We start from the raw sequence: 18,449 nt of genomic DNA, 5'->3' as shown, positions 1-18,449 counted from the left end.
AAAGCCTCCGGAGGTATTGGGTTTCGAGGTATTGGGTTTCGAGGTATTGGGTTTCGAGGTATTGGGATCTGAGGTATTGGGTTTCGAGGTATTGGGATCTGAGGTATTGGGATCCTATCCGTCTCTCTGGTTGGAGCTCCAGGGTATAGCCCACCGGGGAGAAGCTGGACGCAGCCATGCTCCCCAGGGCTGGAGTGGATGCGGGGACGCCCCATCCCTCTGCTGATAGATCGACAGGGGATTCGAGTCCCCCTGGGTGGTCGGGGGGTTCGAGTCCCCCTGCGCGGTCGGGGGTTCGAGTCCCCCTGGGCGGTCGGGGGGTTCGAGTCCCCCTGCGCCGTCGGGGGGTTTCGAGTCCCCCTGCGCCGTCGGGGGGGTTCGAGTCCCCCTGGGCGGTCGGGGGGTTCTAGTCCCCTGCCTTCCCTTTGACAGTTGAGGGGTTCAAGTCCCCTTAGACGGTTGGGGATAAAGATAGCCCCCACCAGTGGCAAGGTCTGGGTAAATTAAAAAGTGCATAGAAATTAATGCACTCCATAAATTTGGTCAGGAGGACAAAGAGAAAAATCCGATTAGGAAATCCATTGAGCTATACAAAAACAAAAAGAACACACCAAAGCTTATGGAATGCCATTAAAACAGTACTTAAAGGGAAATTATAGCAATAAGCACCTGTTTTAAAGGATGAAGTTAAACTTCTACCTCATACAATATACAAAATTTTAAAAGGATCAGAAACCTATATTGTACTCTATAAGGCAACTGATATATGCTATAATATCGATGACCCTTGAAAACATTAGGCCAAATTAAAGAAGCCAGTGATAAAAGACTACATGTATGATCCTGTTTATATGTGAAATGTCCAGAAAACTCAGATCTATAGGAAAAGAAAGTAAATTAATAGTTACTTAAGATAGGTTGCCAAGAGATGGGAGTGACCAATGTTTGAATGGGGTTTCATTTAGGATGGTGAAAATGTCCAGAACTTGATTGGACACAATTCATACTTTTAAAGCATACATTTCAATAAACCATTTAAAGGTTATAGGAACTCTAAAGGAACAACAAATAGAAAGGTAAATAACAAGATAATAGGAGAATATGAAAAAGCTCATGGAGCTCAGGAAAGGAAGTCCCCCCCTCCGGCAGCAGGCTCTGGACGAGGGCCACTGGGGTTGTGGTTATTTGTTTGTTTCTGTTTTTTTCGTTGTTGTTGTTGTCTATTGTGTTTTGTTATGGTTGAAGGAATGTGGCAAGCAGTGAGTAAGGGGACGCTAGCTTTCATCTCTCTCATAATAGATGTGGGGCTTCTCCCTCACTCATTTTGTGTGTTAAGGGCTATAACGAGCTACCTGGAGTTAGTCAAATGCCGGGTTAAGGTGTCCAATGCTGATGCTCATTAGAGCTGGGCATGGAATATAAATGCCTAGTGGGCCACTTTTGGTAAGCAGAACTGGTACTGTGGGATGAACCAACCTCGAGACAGAGACTTTAAGGAATATTCCCAAGCAGCTGCCGAAACTTATTTTGTTTCGGGGAATTCCTTGACTTCTCTGGCCCGACGTGGACTGCCTGTCCCCTCTCCCTTGCTGGCAGGGAAAGCATGGCATCTGAAGTGGAATGGGCCCAGGTGGAACATGAGGTCTGTTGGCGAAGGGATGGCTGGGCTGATGGTTAACTGTCTGTTTCAAGGGTTTAATGAGTAATTGTTAAAGTGGCTTCTGAAGTCTTTGATAACCTGAAACTGTGAAGGGTTGCTTGAATGACAAAAGGAGTCAAATTTGTTGGACATCTAGATCCTAACCAAATGGGATGAAATGCTAGGGCGCTGTTTGCTAGAACTGGGTTTGTACTTTTGAAATCTGCTGGTGAACACATTCTGTGCTTAACTGATTGATAAATTTGCCATCTAAAGAATTCTGTTGTAACAACTCACCATTGGTTTATATTTAGTCTTAAGTAGAGGTTAAGGTATTTCTAAGAGTACAAAATTCTGTTAAGTGTAATTAAGACTGATGGAAATGAGAAAAGCAACTCTGTATGTAAAAAGTAGGAGATACGTAAAAGAGAGATAAACAGCCCTAAGGCCACTGTCAGAGCTAAATCCATTCGTAAAAGAATGGAAGGGGAGACTGATCACCTCCCATTAGCCAGGGATACCAAAAGGGGAGGATGTCCAACCTGTTTGAATCTGGAAAATGCCTGGCTGTGTGAATGTATCTCTATGGCTCCACCCCTTCCACTATGGAGTCTGAATGGACTGCACCCTAAATCTTGCAGGGCTTCATATGGCATAACGGTCATCTACTCCATGGAGTAGCCCAGTCCAGGGTTTATACAGACAGACCTTAAATAAGACGCTCCTAAGTTCCCATGAGGGACACGAGCAGGACAGCATCCAGGGACAGCCCTGTTCCAATGGCAGAGCAGATCACAGCTGTTCTCTCTGGGCTCCTCCACCCAGAATCTGGGAGATGGAACAGGGGAAATTCTGTGCAATGAATTTGGACTCTGCTTAGCACCTCTGTGTTGGCTCTCAGCCCTAGAAAAACGAGAGCCTGACGGTCCACGTTGAGTCTAGGAAGCCATCTTCCAAGAGGAAGAAAACTCTCTGAAGCTCCGTGAGCTGCTCGTCCCTCTTCTCTGATGTCTGGACTCGATGGGTCACACAAAGGCCTATGGGAGGAGCTCGGGAGTCAAGGCTTCAAATCTTGGCCATCGGAGGCTGCCAGGGACCTGACCCGATTGATACACGTGCAGCTGCTGGCACGTTTCTGAATATGCTGGCTCTCTGCAGCCTCTGCATCTTTGAACAACATGTCCATCTGTCTGAAACATCATTCTGTTCCAAGCACTTAGAAACCCTCCACTACCTCCTCCTTTGTACAGAATGGGTATGACCACAAGGCATCAGTAGCCCAAGAAGGCCGGGGGCCAATGTAACTATGAACGAGAGAGATATGGTAGCTAACCAAGCCTGAACAAATTAAGGTAACAGTAGGGTATGAGAAAGTTCAGCTTCCTCCAGCAAGTGGAGGACGGTTCCATGTTATATAGGGTGTCACGTACACTCATCTGAGAATATCGGGTAAGAACCTTATGATTCTCTATGGCCATACCACCCTGAAGGCGCCAGATCTCGTCTGATCTTGGAAGCTAAGAAGGGTCGGGCCTGGTTAGTACTTGGATGGAAGACTGCCAGGGAATACCGGTTGCTTTTGCTTTGATCTCCAAGAGGGAATATCTTGGGACGGTGGGCTACTGCAGGCTGTGGATGCTACCTTCACGGAGATGGCACAACCTCTCTACGAACTGGCTAAGGGAGGATTCACTATGGTAGAGTGTGGACAGCTGAGGCAGAAGGAGCATTTCGGGAATTACAAGAGCCTTACTGTGTGCCCCAGCATTGGTCATCCCAGATGTTACCAAGCCCTTCCACTTGTATGGGAAGGCAGGGCTGACTAAAGAAGCTTTGACTCAGACTCTAGGGCATGGTGAAGGCCAGTGGTCTATCTTAGCAAGAAACTAGACCCAGTAGCAGCTGGGTTACCTCCTTGCCTCCGCATAATTGCCGCAACAGCCCTCCTGGTTAAGGATGCGAGTAAATTAACTTTGGGCCAAAATCTTGTTATAACCACCACACACGCGATTAAGGGCCTTCTCCGGACTCCACCAGAACGATGGATGACGAACGCCCGAGTAACGGGTTATCAGGCCCTTCTCCTCAATGAACCAAAAGTGGCCTTCCGACCCCCAGCAGCGCTAAATCCAGCCACACTGCTGCCAGAAGAGCTAGCTGACCATCCACACGACTGTGGGGAGGTCTTAACCCAAGTCACAGGAATAAGGCCGGATCTCAGAGACACTCCCCTCCCGGATGCGGAAATGACTCTGTTCACAGAAGGGAGTAGTTACATGGTCAGTGGAAAAGAGGTATGCGGGGGCTGCAATGGTTTCTCCTGGGCAGAGACTCTGGATGTCAGCCCTGCCACATAGGATCTCGGTGGAAAAGCAAAGCTGATTGCATTCACCAAGGCACTACAGATGGCCGAGGCCACAGGCACTAACTGGAAACTACAGTGTGCCTACTGGCCCCAGAGCTCTGAGCAAGGAGAATGAACCAGACTCTCGAAAAGACCTTGACAAAGTTAATTCTGGAGGCTGGCGGTGGATAGAAAATCTCCTTCCTTTTACTCTCAGGGCACGATGTAATAAACAAGGTGACCCTATTTAAAATAATGTTTAGGAGCTCTGTCCTAGGTTACAGGAGGTTGCCCTAGCAGAAATGACTGATCAGTCTATACCCCAGTCACTGCAGGCACTACAGTCTGTCTTAAAAAGAAGGGATCCAAACTGCCTATACTGGAACAGAGACGGTGGAACCACATCCTTACCAACCCGGGGACTTGGTTTGGATACGTCGCTATCAAGTGGGGAATTTGGAGCCTCGTTGGAAGGGATCATTTACTGTTATCCTAACCACCCCCATGGCAGTAAAAGTGGAAGGCATCAGGGCCTGGGTTCATGTGAGTCATGTCAAACGAGCTGAGAGTAAGGATGCCCTCCAGAAATGGGAAATGCAGCCAAAAGACCCTGCTGACCATGGACTGAAACTAAGACTAAAGAAACTGTGAGTGTATTGTTGCTATACTAAAGAAATGACAAAATATTTACCTTATATGCTTGAAATAACATAGAACAAGCTGAAAAGTCAAGGATTTGACTAATCTCCAAAGGAAAGGGGGGATGTAAGGGTGGGGCAGACTGAGTGGAGTCATCCAATCAGTAAGCCGTATGTATATCCACTGGGAAAATTGGAATTCAATTGGCCACCTGTGTAGGGGCGGGGCTTAACCACCCCCATAAAGGTTACTCTGCCAGGCTGTCAAAGGGGGGCTGCTGCAGGAGAGCAGCGGCTGCTGCAGGAGGGATGGAGTCTGCGGAGAGCGGTGAAGTCCGCGGAGAGCGGTGAAGTCGGCGGAGAGCGGTGAAGTCGGCAGAGAGCAGTGAAGCGGTGCAGAGAGCGGTGGAAGTCGGCAGAGAGCAGGGGAGTCAACGGTGAATAGAAGAGCTGTAACAGCTCTTGTAAGAGCTACAACCGTGTTTGCAGTCTCCAGCCTCCCGCGGGCCCCAAGCTGCCGCTTGCAGCCTCGAGCCGCCTGCAGCCTCCAGCCTCCGGCGGCGACCCCGAGCGCCGCTGCCTGCAGCTTGCAGCCTCTGGTGGCGGCCCCGAGCGCCGCCGCCTGCAGCCTCCAGCCTCCGGCGGCGGCCCCGAGCCGCCGCCTGCAGCCTCTAGCGTCCGGCGGCCCCGAGCGCCGCCGCCTGCAGCCCCCAGCCTCCGGCGGCGGCCCCGAGCGCCGCCGCCTGCAGCCCCCAGCCTCCGGCGGTGGCCCCGAGCGCCGCCGCCTGCAGCTTCCAGCCTCCGGCGGCGGCCCCGAGCACCCCCGCCTGCAGCCTCCGGCGGCCCCGAGCAGCCGCCTGCAGCCTCCAGCCTCCGGCAGCGGCCCCGAGCCGCCGCCTGCAGCCTCTAGCCTCCGGCGGCCCCGAGCGCCGCCGCCTGCAGCCCCCAGCCTCCGGCGGCGGCCCGGAGCGCCGCGGCCTGCAGCCTCCAGCCTCAGGCGGCGGCCCAGCAGTCCAGTTGTCAGTGGTCCCTCGACGCCTGCGGTCCTGAGACATCTGCGGTCCAGTTGTCAGCGGTCCCTCGACGCCTGCGGTCCTGAGACATCTGCGGTCCAGTTGTCAGCGGTCCCTCGACACCTGCGGTCCTGAGACATCTGCGGTCCAGTTGTCAGTGGTCCCTCGATGCCTGCGGTCCTGATGCCTACAGACCCTAGATGCCAGCAGTCGATCCTGACACCTGCAGCCCCTAGATGCCAGCGGACTGGAGGCGTAAGCAGCCCTGAGATGCCAACGGCCCCTAGACACCAGCAGCCTCGCTGCAAAATGCCTCGCCACCCCGAACCACAAGTGGCCTTGTCCGCAGTGGTGGCTTCCTCCGGGTGGAAGCCTGGTCAGAGTAGCATCGTGGGGAGCAGAGTCTGTGTCATCTGGGTTGTCCTCCTTGTCATTGTTGCTTCTTCGTCATTGGGAGTGGCCTCATCCAGGAAATGGTCTTGTCCAGAACAGCCTCTACTTGGGAGCGGCCTTGTCCGGGGAGCAACTTCATTGAGCAGTGGCCTTGTCTTGGGAGTGGCCTCTTCTTGGGAATGGCTCCAATCATGGAGCGGCCTCATCTGCAGAGCAGCAGCATCATCTAGAGCGGCCTCGTCCAGAGTGGCCTTCTTGGAAGTGACCTTGTTGGGTTCATCGTCACCGCCTTTTCTTAAGAGGTAGCTCTGACCGGTTGTTTGATTCCTGATGCTTGGTGCGATATAAAGTTTTGCTTGACCTTCGCTTTGTATCAGTCTCGTTCCTTTGATCACGGACCCTAACACCTATCATGAGGACTTGGGTACCAGTCAGGTGAGGATGGAATTGTAAACACAAGCTATGGTACAATTCAGTGCCAAGCAGAAGGCAGTTCCTATGTGCAGTGACTTATTTGAGATATCCAGCACCTGAGTAGGGGCGGATGTCAGATATTTGCTCACACTGGAATTGTATCTATGATGACTGACAAATGGAGGGGTGGCGTCAAGAAGCCATGGAAGGGTTTTGACGTTGAGGCTTATGAGCTGCTCCAAACAGAAGGTTTTGTCCAACTCGACAGGTGGAGTCTGGTTTATTTGCTTTCAGGTACCCATGTGGAAAGTTTGGGTAGCAAAGCTCTACTGCATGAATGCTTGGAAAGCTCAACTCCACTGACCATTGCAGCTGAGGAACATGGCAGGTTCGTTCTGGTGTCTCCGGAGAAAACTACCAAGTTCTTGAGTTGACATGGAATCTTATGCAGATGGGCCACAATGCTGGTTTGTTACCAGGGAGATCTTAGAATGTGCTGGTAGCTAAGGTGCTGTGCAGGATTCTACTATCCTGGGCTTTGGCACAGATGGAAGGGCACGAGTTCCTTCTGGGGACAGGAGATGTTCTGTTATGTGGCCCAGGGCCCACATGTTGTATCATAAGTTCGCATTCCAGAATAGGCCTCTGAGGACAGATGTCTGAAAACCGAATTCAGGGTTCCAATGAAGTCCCAGTGGCAAGTTAGGTTCACTAATCTGACTCAGGACCATGGATTTGGCTGTCTGCCTGGATGTAGGTGATCAGGGTGTTTCAGACTGTGCATTTGCATTCTGAGAAGCTTCAAATATTGGGGTAGGCTCAGGGGCCTTGCAGGTTTCTCCCAAAGTAGAAGGTTTGGGCAACTGGGACGGGCACAGTCCCCATTCCTTGGGGACGGGCACAGTCCCCATTCCTTGGGGATGGCAGGGATAGTGCTCTCATGTGGATACATAGATCCAATCCTGGAGGGAATGATGCCATGGTTTTGGGAGAGAAGTCTGCAAACAGAAATTTGGATAACGGTGAACAGCGATGTGATCAAAGGTCCAATGCATAGACCTGGAGGGCAGCTCATCTGGAACTGTACTTAGTGTGAGTAGAAGGTGATAGCACAGGCTTTTCTCTCTGGATTGTGTGTTCAGAATAGCCTTGGAATGCAGGTGTGGTCTCATGGGTCCATGGGAGACTTTTCCTCACTATGGATTCTGGTGGTTCCCCATAGCTTGGTGGCGTTTTCGGGGAAGAGAAGATTGCTGTTTTCCATCTTAGGGGTGCCCCAAGACAGGGATTCCAGAGATGGGCTCTTGGTCTGGGCACCTGGAAAATCCCACCAAGTTTTAGGATTTGTGCCTAGAGGTGTACCAGGCCTGCAATGCGGGATCATGGATGTGCAACTGAGAGGGATTGTTTGAAAGCATGCTCAGGCTGAGGGTCCAATGCCTGTTTGTGCCCAGGGCGGCCCTCAGAAGTGGGCATGGTCTCATTGGTCCTGTAACCGGCTCCCCTTTTGAGGGTTGGACACCCACCCAAACAGACAGTTTTATTGCCATGGGGAAAAAGGAGATCTCTATTGTGCTTCTTGTTCCCCCATTGGCAGGGATTCCAGCAAAGGTCTGGGGACAGGTGCCTGAATACCAAGGATGGGTAGAGATGACACACTTGGGCCATGACCATCCAAAATGCTGGATATGGGGTCCACTCTCTGATGGTTGACTGCAGGTTGGGGCTCAGGCTCTGTCAGAGAAAGCATTAGTGGCCAGGGCAACCTTTAAATCGGGGTTCCCTCAAAGACCGAGCAGATTGATCCTCAGGTGGGGTTTCTGGACACACTCACCAGGCACTTCTTCATTTGATGGGGAAGGCAGAATGCTGCATTGAGGCTCCAGATTTTCCGATCAAGAGTGCTTGGGGACCAGTCGGGTGAGGATGGAATTGTAAACACATGCTACAGTTCAATTCAGTGCCAAGCGGAAGGTAGTTCAAATGTGCAGTGGTTTTTTCGAGATACCCAGCACTGGAAAAGGTTGCATGTCAGATGTTTGCTCACACTGGACTCTGTCTATGATGACAGACCAAAGGAGGGGTAGCGTCAAGAGGCCATGGGAGCAGTTCACACGTTGAAGCCTGCGAGTGGCTCCAAACATAGGGATTCTTTCTACCTGGCAGGTGAAGTGGGTTTCTTTGCTCTAGATTCCCCCATGTGGAAACTTAGTGAAGTAGTGCTCTCCAGCATGGATGCCTGGAAACACACCTCCATTGAACATTGCAGTTGAGGAACAGGGCAGGTTCGTTCTGGTGGCTCTGGGGCAAAGTACCAAGGCTTGAGTTGACATGGACTCTCTTGCAGATGGGCCACAATGCTGGTTTGTTACTGAGGAGATCTAAGAATATGCTGGTTGCTAAGGTGCCATGCAACATTCTCCTACCCAGTGTCTTTGGCACTGGTTGAAGAGCACGGTATCCTTCTGGGGACGGGAGATGTACTGTCGTGTGGCTCAGGGACCACATGATGTGTCATTAATTGGTATTCCAGAACAGACCCCGAGGACAGATGCCTGAAAACCTAATGTACTTCCATTGAAGGCCTAGGGGCATCAGGTTCAATCTTCTATCTCACCATCATTGACTTGGCTGTCTCCCTGGATGTAAGTGATTCAGGGGAGAGAAGTCTGTAAACAAAATTCGTGTTAGCGACTTTGTTTCGATATTTTGCAGGCCCAATGCGTAGATCTGGAGGGCAGCTTGTCAGGAACTTTAATTAGGGTGCCTGGAAGGCAGTAGAACAGGCTTTTCTCTCTGGATTGTGTGTCCAGGATGGCCTCGGAATGCAGGTGTGGTCTCATGGGTCCATGGGTGACTTTTCTTCTCTCTGGATCCTGGTGGCTCTCCATAGTTTGGTGGCTTTTACGGGGAAGGGAAGAGTGCAGTTTTATATCTTACGGGTGCCCCCAAACAGGGATTCCAGAGATGGGATCTGATTCTGGGTATCTGAGACATCCTACCAAGGGTTATAATTAGGGCCTACGAGGCCTGCAATGCATTATCAAGGTGGTGCAAATGAGAGGGGTTGTTTGGAAGCATGCTCATTCTGAGGGTCACAATTCCTGTTTGTGCCCAGGGCGGCCCTCAGGAGTGGGTGTGTTCTCATTGGTCTTATACCTGGCGCCCCTTTGAGGGTTGGACACCCATCCCAATAGTCCAGTACCTGCCTTGAGGAAGGAGGAGATCTCTATTATGCTTCAGTTTCCCCATTGGCAGGAATTCCAGCCAAGGTCTGTTGAGAGGTGCCTGAAAACCAAGGAGGGGTAGAGATGATGTACTTGTGCCATGACCATCCCAAATACTAGATATGGGGCCTGCTCTTTGGTGGCTGAAACTCAGTCGGGGCCCCTGAGGACAGATGCCTGAAAACCTAATGGGGTTCCATTGAGGGCATAGGGGCATTTCACGTTCAATCTTCTTACTCACCATCATTGACTTGGCTGTCTCCCTGGATGTAGGTGATCAGGGTGTTTCAAACTGTGCATTTGCATCCAGAGTGGCCGGCAATATTGGGATGGGTTCAGTGGTCTTACAGGTTTCTCCTAATCTGGAGGGTTTGGTCAACTCTGATACGCACAGTGTCCTTGGGGATGACAGCCAATGTTCTGTGGTGTGGCTCCAGAGATCCCATTATGGTGGGCATGTGAGCCATGATTTTGGGATAGAAGTCTGGAAACACAAATTTGGGTTAGCGAATTGTGGCAGTGTGATCGCAGGCCCATGCGTAGACCCGGAAGGCAGATCATCAGGAACTTTAATTAGGGTGACTGGAAGGAAGCAGCACAGGCTTTTCCTTCTGGATTATGTGTCCAGGATGGCTTTGGAATGTAGGTATGGTCTTATGTGTCCGAGGGAGAATTTTCCTCTCTATGGATCCTGGCGGCTCTCCATAGATTGGTGGCTTTTTTGGGGAAGGGAAGAGTGCTGTTTTCCATATTAGGGGTGCCATGAAACAGGGATTCCAGAGATGGGCTCTGGTTCTGGGCATCTGGGACATCCCACCAAGGGTTAGGATTTGAGCCTAGGGTCGTAGGAGGCCTGCAATGCGGGATCCTGGTCGTGCATCTGAGAGGGAATGTTTGAAAGCATGATAGACTGATGGTCACGATGCCTGTTTCTGCCCTTGGCGGCCCTCAGGAGCGGGCGTGGTCTCATTGGTCTTATAACTGGCTCCCACTTTGAGGCTTGGACACCCACCCCAACATCCAGGTTTATCGCCATTTGGATAGAGGAGTTCTCTATTGTGTTTCAGGTTCCCCGATTGGCAGGCAATCCAGCAAAGGTCTGGGGACAGGTGACTGAAGACCAAGGATGGGTAGAGATAACATACTTGGGCCATGACCATCCCAAATGCTAGATATGGGGACGGCTCTCTGGTGGCTGAAACTAGGTCAGGGCTCAGGCTCTGTCAAACACAGCACTAGTGCCCATGGCAGCCTATAAATCGGGGTTGACTCGAGGGCTGAGAAGATTGATCCTCATGTGGGGTTTCTGGCCAGACTCACCAGGCACTTCTTAATTCAATGGGGAAGGCAGAATGCTGTGTTGTGGCTCCAGATTTCCCTATCAAGAGGGGTTGGGACCAGTCAGGGGAGGATGGAATTTTAAACACAAGCTACGGTTCAATTCAGTGCCAAGCGGAATGCATTTCCAATGTGCAGTGGTTTTTTCAAGACATTCAGCAGCGGAATAAGGTTGAATGTCAGATGTTTGCTCACACTAGAGTTTGTGTCTATGATGACCAACAAATGGAGGGTTGGCCTCAAGAGGCCATGGAGGAGTTCATATGCTGAGGTCTGTGAGATGCTCCAAAGAGTAAGGTTTCTTTCTACTGTGCAGGTGAAGTCTCGTTTGTTTGCTCTAGGTTCCCCCATGTGGAAAGTTTGTGAAGCAGAGCCCTCCGGCATGGATGCCTGGAAAGCACACGTCCATTGACCATTGCAGGTGAGGAGCATGGAAGATTCGTTCTGGTGGCTCTGGGGTTAAGTACCAAGGCCTTGAGTTTGGCATGGACTCTCTTGCAGATGAGCCACAATGCTGGTTTGTTACCAGGGAGATCTTAGAATGTGCTGGTGGCTAAGATGCTGTGCAGAATTCTACTACCCTGGGCATTGGCACAAATGGAAGAGCACAGTTTCCTTCTGTGGACAGGAGATGTTCTGTTGTGTGACCCAGGGACCATATGTTGTATCATAAGTTCGCATTCCAGAACAGACATCTGAGGACAGATGTCTGAAAACCGAATCTAGGGTTCCAATGAAGTCCTAGGTCATGGTAGGTTCACTCTTCTGACCCAGGACCATTGATTTGGCTGTCTGCCTTGGATATAGGTGATCAGGGTGTTTCAGACTGCACATTTGCATTCAGAGGAGCAGCCAATATTGGGGTAGGCTCAGGGGCCTTGCAGGTTTCTCCCAATCTATAAGGTTTGTGCAAATCTGACAGGCACAATTTCCTTGGGGATGGCAGGGACAGTCCTGCGGTGTGAATCCAGAAACCCCATCCTGGAGGGCATGTGTGCCATGGTTTAGGTAGCGAAATCAGCAAACACAAATTCAGATTAGGGTGAGTGGCAAGGTGATCACAGGCCCAGTGCATAGACCTGGATGGAAGCTCGTCTGGAACTGTAATTAGGATTACTGGGAGGCTGTAGCAAAGGCTTTTCTCTCTGGATTGTGTGTCCAGGATGGCCTCGGAATTCAGGTGTGTTCTCATGGGTCCATAGGAGACTTTTCCTCTCTATGGATCCTGGTGGCTCCCCATAGTTTGGTGTCTTTTTTGGGAAAGTGAAGAGTGTTGTTTTCCATCTGAGTTGTGCCCCAAAACAGGGATTCCAGAGACGGGCTCTGGTTCTGGGCATCTGGGACATTTCACCAAGGATTAGGATATAGGCCTCGGGGCATATGAGGCCTGCAATGTAGGATCATGGAGGTGAAACTAGAGGGATTGTTTGAAAGCATGCTCAGGCTGAGGGTCACAATGCCTGTTTGTGCCCAGGGCTACCCTCAGCAGTGTGTGGTCTCATTGTTATTCTTGAGGGTTGGACACCATTCCAACAGCCATGATTATTGCCATGGGGAAAAAGGAGTTCACTATTGTGCTTCAGGTTACCCAATTGGCAGGGATTCCAGCCAAGGTCTGGGGACAGGTACCTGAATTCCAAGGAGGGGTAGAGATGACGTACTTGGGCCACGAAAATCCCAAATTCTAGAAATGAGGCCCACTTTCTGGTGGCTGAAACTCGGTCTGGGCCCCAAAGTACAGATGCCTGTAAACCTAATGGGGTTCCATTGAGGACCTAGGGGCATCATTTCAGGTTCAATCTTCTAACTCAGGATCATTAATGTGACTATTTCCCTGGATGTAGGGGATCAGGGTGTTTCAGACTGTGCATTTGCATCCAGAGTGGCTGGCAATATTGGGGTGGGCTCAGTGGCCTTACAGGTTTCTCCTAATCTGGAAGGTTTGGGCACTGATATGCACAGTGTCCTTGGGGATAGCAGTCACAGTTCTGTGGTGTGGCTCCAGAGATCCCATTCTGGTCGGCATGTGAGCCATGGTTTTTCGGAGGGAAGTCTGGAAACACAAATTCGGGTTAGCGACTTTGTGGCGATGTGATCACAGGCCCAATGTGTAGAATTGGAGGGCAGATCATCAGGACCTTTAATTACGGTGACTGGAAGGCCATAGCACAGGCTTTTATCTCTGGATTGTGTGTTTAGGATGGCCTCAAATGCAGGTGTGGTCATGGGTCCATGGGACACTTTTTCTCTCTATGGATCCTGGCAGCTCTCCATAGTTTGGTGGCTTTTTCGGGGAAGATAAGAGTGCTGTTTTCCATATTAGAGGTGCCCCCAAATAGGGATCCCAGAACGGCCTCTGGTTCTGGGCGTCTGGGACATCCCACCAAGGGTTAGAATTTGGGCCTAGGGGCATACGAGGCCTGCAATGAGGGATCATGGTGGTGCAACAGAGGGATTGCTTGAAAGCATGTTTAGGCTGAGTGTCACAATGCATGTTTGTGACCAGCGTGGCCCTCAGGAGTGTGCGTGGTCTCATTGGTCTTGTAACTGGCTCCCCCTTTGAGGTTTGGACACCCATCCCAACAGTCAAGTTTCCTGCTATGAGGAAGGAAGAATACTCTATTGTGCTTCAGGTTCCCCCATTGGCAGGGTTTCCAGCAAAGGTCTGGGGACAGGTGCCTGAATACCAAGAATGGGTAGAGATGACGTACTTGGGCCATAGCAATCCCAAATGCTAGATGTGGTGTGCACTCTCTGGTGACTGAAACTAGGTCCAGGATCAGGCTCTGTCAGACAGAGCACTAGTGGCCGGGCAACCTATACATCGTGGTTCCCTCAAGGGACGAGCAAATTGATCCTCATGTCGGGTTTGTGGCCAGACTCACCAGGCACTTCTTTCTATAGGGAAGGCAGAATGCTGCGTGTGGCTTCAGAAATCCATATCAAGAGGGCATGGTGACCAGTCGGGTGAGGATAGAATTGTAAACACAAGCTACTGTTCAATTCAGTGCCAAGCAGAAGACACTACCAATGTGCAGAGGATTATTCTAGACATCCAGGACTGGAATAAGGGTGGATGTCAGATGTTTGCTCACTCTTGAGTTTGTTTGTATGATGACTGACCAATGGAGGGGTGGCGTCAAGAGGCCATGGAGGAGTTCACATGCTGAGGTCTGTGAGCTGCTCCAAACAGTAAGGTTTCCTTCTACTAAGTAGGAGAAGTCTGGTTTGTTTGCTCTAGGTTACCCCATGTGGAAAGTTTGTGAAGCAGAGCTCTCCAACATGGATGCCTGGAAAGCACACCTCCATTGACCATTGCCACTGAGGAACATGGCAGGTTCGATCTGGTGGCTCTGGTGAGAAGTACCAAGGCCTTGAGTTGACATGGAATCTCTTGCAGATGAGCCACAATGCTGGTTTGTTACCAATGAGATCTTAGAATGTGCTGGTTGCTAAGGTGCCATGCAGGATTCTCCTACCCTGAGGGTTTGGCACAGGTCGAAGAGCACGGTATCCTTTTCGAGACAGGAGACGTTCTGTCCTGTGGCTCAGGGACTACATGATGTGTAATAAATTGGTATTCCAGAACAGGCCCCAGAGAACAGATGCCTGAAAACCTAAAGGGGTTCCATTGAGGGCCTAGGGGCATTTCATGTTCAATCTTCTAACTCACCATCATTGACTTGGCTGTCTCCCTGGATGTAGGTGATTAAGGTGTTTCAGACTGCGTGCTTCCATCCAGAGTGGCTGGCAATATTGGGGTGGGCTCAGGGGCCTTACAGGTTTCTCCTAATCTGGAAGGTTTGGGCAACTCTGATATGCAAAGTGTCTTTGGCGATGGTAGCAAAAGTTCTGTGGTGTGGCTCCAGAGATCCCATTCTGGTGGGCATGTGAGCCATGGTTTTATGAGAGAAGTCTGGAAACACAAATTTGGGTTAGCGATTTGTGGCGATGTGATCACAGGCCCAATGCATAGACCTGGAGACTGTTCGTCAGGAACTTTAATTAGGGTGACTGGAAGGTAGTAGAACAGGCTTTTCCTTCCCGATTTTCTGTCCAGGGTTTCCTCGGAATGCAGGTGTGGTCTCATTGTTCCATGGGAGACTTTTCTCTCTATGGATCCCGGCGGCTCTCCATAGATTTTTTGCTTCTTCGGGGAAGGGAAGAGTGCTATTTTCCATCTTGGGTGCCCCAAAACAGGGATTCCAGAGATGGGCAATAGTTCTGGGTGTCTGGGATATCCCACCAAGGTTTATGATTTGGGCCTGGAGTCATACCAGTGATGCAATGCGGGATTATGATGGTTCAACCGAGAGGGATTTTTTGAAAGCATGCTCAGGTTGAGGGTCACAATGCCCGTTTGTGCCCAGGGCGGCCCTCAGGAGTGGGCGTGGTCTCATTGGTCTTGTAACTTGCTCCCCCTTTGAGGGTAGGAAACCCATCCCAACTGCCAGGTTTATTGCCATGGGGAAAGAGGAATTCTCTATTGTGCTTCAGGTTGCCCCATTGGCACGGATTTCAGCAAAGGTCTTGGGACAGGTGCCTGAATACCAAGGGTGGGTAGAGATGACGTACTGGGGTCATGGCAATCCCAAATTCAAGATGTGGGGCCCACTCTCTGGTGACTGAAACTAGGTCAGGGCTCAGGCCATGTCAGACACAGAACTAGTGGCCAGGGCAACCTATAAATCGGGGTTCCCTCAAGGGCCAGGCAGATTGTTCCTCATGTGGGGTTTCTGGCCAGACTCACCAGGCACTTCTTTCTATAGGGAAGGCAGAATGCTTCTCCAGAATTCCCTCTCAAGAGGGCTTGGGGACCAGTCGGGTGAGGATGGAATTGTAAACACAAGCTGCATTCAATTCAGTGCCAAGTGGAAGGAAGTTTCTATTTGCAGTAGCTATCCAAGATATCCAGCACCTGAGTAAGGGTGGATGTCAGATATTTGTTCACACTGGAGTTTTTGTCTTTGATGACTGACAAATGGAGGCCATGGAAGGGTTTTCACGTTGAGGCTTATGAGCTGCTCCAAACAGCAAAGTTTCGTTCTACTGGACAGGTGGAGTCTGGTTTATTTGCTCCAGGGTCCCCCATGTGGAAACTTTGGGTAGCAGAGTTCTACCACATGGATGCCTGGAAAGCTCAACTCCATTGACCATTGCAGCAGAGGAACATGGCAGGTTCCTTCTGGTGTCTCTGGAGCGAAGTACCAAGTCCTTGAGTTGACATGGAATCTCTTGCAGATGTGTTACAATGTTGGCATGTTATCAGAGAGATAACAGAATGTGCTGGTAGCTAAAGTTCTGTGCAGGATTCTACTACCCTAGGCTTTGACACAGATGGAAGGGCACCCTTCTGGGGACAGGAGATGTTCTGTTGTGTTCCCCAGGGCCCACATGTTGTATCATAAGTTCACACTCCATAAAGGCCTCAGGGGACAGATGTCTGAAAACTGAATATAGGATTCCAAGAACGTCCTATGGGCATGTTAGGTTCACTATTCTGACTCAGGACCATTGAATTGGCTGTCTGCCTGGAGGTAGGTGATCAGGGTGTTTCAGACTGTGCATTTGTGTTCAGACTGGCTGCCAATACTGGGGTAGGCTCAGGGGCCTTGCAGGTTTCTCCTAATCTAGAAGGTTTGGGCAATTGTGACAAGCACAGTTTCCTTGGGGATGACAGGGACTGTCCTGTGGTATGGATCCAGAGACCCAATCCTGGAGGGCATGTGTGCCATGGTTTAGGTAGAGATCTGCAAACCCAAATTCAGATTAGGGTGAGTGGTGAGGTGATCGCAGGCCCAATGCATATTCTTGGAGGGATCTCCTCTGGAATTGCAAGTAGGGTGACTGGGTGGCAGTAGCAGAGGCTTTTCTCTCTGGATTGTGTGTCAAGGAAGGCCTCAGAATGCAGGCGTCTCAGGGGTCGATGGGAGACTTTTCCTCTAAGGATCCTGGAGGCTCCCCATAGTTTCATTGCCTCTTCAGGGAAGGGGAGAGTGCTGTTTTCCATCTTAGGTGTGCCCCAAAAATTCAAGAGCCAGGCTCTGGGTCTGGGTGCCTGGACAATCACACAAAGTGTTATGATTTGGGTCTGGGGCATACCAGGCCTGCAATGCAGGATCCTGGTGGTGCCACTGAAAGGGCTTGTTTGAAAGCATGCTCAGGCTGAGGGTCACAATTCCTGTTTGGGCCCAGGGCAGCCCTCATGATTGGGGTTTCCTGAGGCACCAATCAGAACAAATCTCGTCTACACATGGGAAACGTGCTTTTTGGTACTGTGTCATAACCTCCAGTTAGGGGAAACCTTCAGGTCCCTGGAGCTACTGCCCAATTCCAAGGTCTCCATGGACACAAACCCACATTATGACCCATTCTCAGAAGAGTCCATTTCAACACAGCCAAATCGGTTTCTCCCCCAGAGGCAGCAATTCGAACCTGCCTTGTCGCTAGGATCTCAATTCAGCTTTGCAGAGTGTTCCTGTCGTGGCACTCCTGGGAAACCAAAGCCTAACTTGTGTTCTTAGACTTCCGTCCTCAAACTCCTGGCCCACAAGCCCTCAAGTTGGGAATTCTGGAGACACAACGCAGCACTCTGCCTGCTCTCCAGAAGAGAAACATTGCCCTATGGGGCTACCCAGAAATGGCAAATGAAGATCAACCTGCACGCCACTCGACTGTACCCCAATTATACAGTCTAGCCTGGGCACTAATGCCCTGTCTGACACAGCCTGAGCCCGGACCTTCCGACCGACACTCAGACAGCTGGCTGCACACTGAGCACATTTGACCCACCAGGCCTTAGTTTGTCATCTCTTCCCAACCTAGGTTTTCAGGCTTCAGAATCTAGACCTTATCTCCACTCACTGCCAAGTGAGTACACCAAGCGGTGTACGTGATGTAGAAATCAGAACTTCTCCTTCCCCACGGCCATAAACTTTGTGGTTGGCATGTTGTCCAACGTTCAGTATAGGAGAATCCAGCATGGCCCATGAGGCCCCGCCCATGCTTGAGGCCGCATTGGGCACAAACACACATTGGGACCCTCAGCCTAAGCCCTGTACTCAAGTAAACCCTCTCCAGGGCTGGACCAAAAGCCTGTATATGGGTTTGCCATGCCCCTAGTCCCCCAATCTTAACCAGAGCTTGAGAAGTCTAGTCACCCCTACTCAGTGCTCTTTTATGGAATCCCTCTTTGGTGGGACACATAAGGTAAATAAAAAAATATAGAGAAAGGACTCCTATAATCCAAAGAGTGACCCCAAACACTTGGAATCCGGCCAAAACCCCAGAAAGAAAAACTCGTCCATGGCCGATGATGACAGCCCAACATTCCCCGGCCACCGTTGAAGCAAAATCTGGAGACAAAAGCCTGAAAAGGTGCCTCACACTCGCCCCTCGATCAAAGCCCGAAAAATTCTCATCGAGGTCTGTAGATCAGTCCTG

General features: G+C 50.7%; 1 pseudogene; it reads left to right on the top strand.

Moving 5' to 3' along the window:
- The first annotated feature begins 3,105 nt into the window (after positions 1–3,105).
- Positions 3,106–3,224, top strand: LOC122903696 (annotated as a pseudogene).
- The last annotated feature ends 15,225 nt before the right edge of the window (positions 3,225–18,449 follow it).

The sequence above is a fragment of the Neovison vison genome, chromosome 3, assembly GCF_020171115.1.
Source record: "Neovison vison isolate M4711 chromosome 3, ASM_NN_V1, whole genome shotgun sequence".
Classification (NCBI taxonomy): Eukaryota; Metazoa; Chordata; class Mammalia; order Carnivora; family Mustelidae; genus Neogale; species Neogale vison.
This window is presented reverse-complemented; position numbering and strand designations above follow the sequence as displayed.